The sequence below is a fragment of the Alexandromys fortis genome, unplaced genomic scaffold, assembly GCF_014885135.2.
Source record: "Alexandromys fortis isolate MF-2015 unplaced genomic scaffold, M_Fortis_MF-2015_v1.1 scaffold_62, whole genome shotgun sequence".
Classification (NCBI taxonomy): Eukaryota; Metazoa; Chordata; class Mammalia; order Rodentia; family Cricetidae; genus Alexandromys; species Alexandromys fortis.
The window spans coordinates 1,649,194-1,652,478 of NW_026067942.1; the positions used below are offsets into that span (position 1 = coordinate 1,649,194).

Genomic DNA, 3,285 nt, shown 5'->3' on the forward strand with positions numbered 1-3,285 from the left:
TATATATATACTTCTTTTCTAGCCTGACTATATTCTGTTAAGTCATTGGCCAACAGAAGCTTCTTTATTCATTAACTGTAGAAGTGACACATATACAGACTTCCCACAAGATGGACTCTTTTATAGAGAGTCTTTTCCTATTGGGGGTATGAGAGTGCTAAGGCTCCCAACTTCCCTGTGGGTTCTACCTGCCAGAAAGAAGGTTATAATGAACATTCAGGGCTTCCCAAGAGTGGGGGAGAAAACCTTTCCAATCATCCTAGGACTGATAAGAGATTATTTATTCACAGGGGTTGGAGGCATAGGCCTGTAATTTAGCCATTTAGGAGGCAAGAGGATCGGAGGTTCAAGGCCTACCTGCATATGGTTACTCAAGGCAATCTGTGCTGGGGATAAAGCTCAGTCGTGGAGTGTTTGGCTAGCCAGCAGGTGGCCTTATGTCCACTATTCAGTAGCATAAAGCAAACAATGAAAATCCTCCATCCTTATTTCCCCTTTGCCTGCATCTGTTGGGACCAATTGAGTCCTGGCCTTCAGCTGCTTTTCCCTGTCCAGAGACTTCTAATTGAAGTTACTAGAAGCTGTGCCTAGCCTAGAGGATCAGAGGATGGGATTTTCACCTGTTGGCCATTGACTGCAGGGTATTTAAGCCTCCATGGTACTATTAAAGAAGGGCTTTTGTATCAATGATTGAAGGTCCGTGTGTTGGTCTGTCTCTGTGTGTGTTTCCTCCACCTCCAGCCCCTTGCCCAAGCTGATGAACTGGATTCTAGCACATAAAGTGCAGATGGGGGGGGGGTGCGTGGCATGCATCAACTGCTTCTTGTGGCTATTAGGAGACAAATGGTCAGCTTCATAGGAACAGAGAGCCCTAGCGACAACCATTTGCCCAGTGTTTCTGTGCAACAGAGTTGGCCTCAACAAAGGGATTATTATACTTGTTATTTAAAATCTGAAATCAGATCCACGCTCTTTGCTTTGTTAGTCTACCAGGGGCAGTTAATTAGAGGATTGAGAAAAAACATCGGCAATAGAGCTGCTCTATTTCCCAGGTAGGAAAGCAACAGAAGCCACCACCCTCAGAAGGCCAACACTCTTAAGAACCGCAGGTATTCCCATCATCGGCACATGAAAATGTTTCCTGACGTGTTCTTGCAAGCACACTCTCCTGAGTGTGTGTGCACTGAAAACATGAACTGTTCTGGAACTGAAGCATCTGCCTTTGCGTCTTAGATGTGTCGAACTTAGACGATAACACATAGCCAATTACACATGACTTATTTCTTCCGAGGCCCCGGTGTGCTGACATATCTCCCTAATTGGTGCTCGGCCACATTTATATGTTAACTAGGAATGGCAGATCTCGGCACGTAAAATTTACCAAACTGAGATGCAAATCTCTGGCTGCAGCTTCAAACACGCCAAACAATTAAGACACTTTTCTTTGTTAGTGAGATGTTGCAAGAGTCAGAAATTATGATTTTTACCATGTGTTTAGCCAGAGAATGTCCAGTCATCATCACTTTGCACTTTGTGAGACATCATTTGTTTCGACTTTCATTGTCTTGACTGTCCAATTCTTTGGACAAAGCTATTCCATGATGAGGGTTGGAGGCTGTGTGTGATTCAGGCTGTGTTAGTATGATTCTCATTAGACGTGAAGGTTAATAAATGTTTGTTGAAAACCATTACTTCATTAAACAAACTATGTGATTATTTTGTGCTCTCTTAAATTCTATCATCTAAAACAAATAGTAAAAACTTTATATCACACAGATCCTAGTCACTTTTTTCAAGGTTTGTCAAGTCCCTTTGTTAGACATTTTCACTAGAATAAAACCAGACAGACATCTGTTACGCTAGTTCCTCTTTCTACTAGGGTACAAACACTTCTATCCATATACAACTTTAATTTGCTAACAGAGGGACATGGAGGAGAGGCTCTTTGAAGCAGGTTTCTCAGCTGTAATGACAGAAGTTCTAAGGGAACGACCTTTGCCCAACACCTGGTTCCTAGGACCCAGTAATGGCAGCAGTTGGTATTGCTGGGGTTGCCCAACTGAGAATTGGGCTATATTCCCATTGCTCTAGCTTCTATACCAGGTCCTTTCTCTGTTTCAGAGTGTGTGAGCAGACCCATGCTAAGCATACCATCCATCTAGCTGGATACACTTAGATTCTATTTTAAAAAGCCAAATGATGTTCAGTTGTTTCAACCCAGTTCTTCCCAATTTGTGTGTGCTTTTCTACACAGATGTACACACAGCTGAGAAAACAAACAAAACTACAGCCGTAGTGATGTCCATCTCATTCTTCTAGGGAACAGTCACTGATTCATCGGACAAATGGAAAAGACAGATTGGATGGCTACATCATGATCCACCCCACTGAGCACAGCACGGACAGGCTCTTTCATAGCTGCAACCGCCTTGGAAATAGAGCATTTGCTCTGAGTATCTGTAGACTGTTTCACATGAAGACTTTTTTTATTCATCATTCTTTGACACTGAGATTTTTTTTCTTGACCATAGGTGGGTGGCACATCCAACAGCTATGCGAATCAAAGCCTTCTGAAAATAAATCTTAAGGAAATTTATTTCAAAACGATTTTCATATAATATAATTTTATCACTTATTAAACACTCAGGTGAATCTGCCTGTTATTGAGTTGAGTTTGCTTATTTGTTTTGCCATAGAGAATTGAATCATGGCTGAACATTTGATACTGCAGGGCACAAGGAGTTATTATCATTTTCATCATTGATCAATATAGTGATTTTGTAAACATCAGTGCTGAGAAAGTCATTTCATAAGAACACATGGTACAAAATGGCCAAAGTATATTTAGAGCCATCTCATAAATTGTCAGGAATTCTGTCCTGATCCCAAAACAAATTTTATTTAAATCTTTTTGTTTTCTTTTCTTCTTTCTCTCCTTCCTTTCCCCCTTCCTTCCTTTCTTTCTTTTTTTCTCTCTATTTTTAATGAAACACAAGTTAGCAACTCAAATATCAAGTTTTCAACATTCTAACATAGGACTTCTCAAAGATATGTGGGTTCTAACACAGAACCACTCAAAAATATACTGATTTAGCACTTCCAGGTTCAAGAGTTAAGTCTTTTGCTATAATTAAACCTGTTCTGTCTTCCCTGCCTACCTGAGTTCTGCCCTATCAACTAGGCCGAGGCAGTTTATTTAATAACCAATGAAAGCAACACAAATATAGAGGGGCCTCCTACACCATTTCCCCTTTTCTGTTCAAACAAAAAGGAAGGCTTTAACAT

At 40.7% G+C, this 3,285-nt stretch overlaps 1 long non-coding RNA gene across 2 annotated transcripts in view; it reads left to right on the forward strand.

Annotated features, from left to right (window-relative positions):
* LOC126505367 (uncharacterized) overlaps positions 1 to 2,663 on the forward strand; it is a 340,557-nt gene extending 337,894 nt beyond the window's left edge. For both annotated transcript variants that reach the window (XR_007592877.1, XR_007592876.1), the window contains one exon: positions 2,255 to 2,663. This is a non-coding gene — a long non-coding RNA (uncharacterized lncRNA). The remainder of the gene's footprint in view (positions 1 to 2,254) is intronic.
* Positions 2,664 to 3,285: the final 622 nt, after the last annotated feature.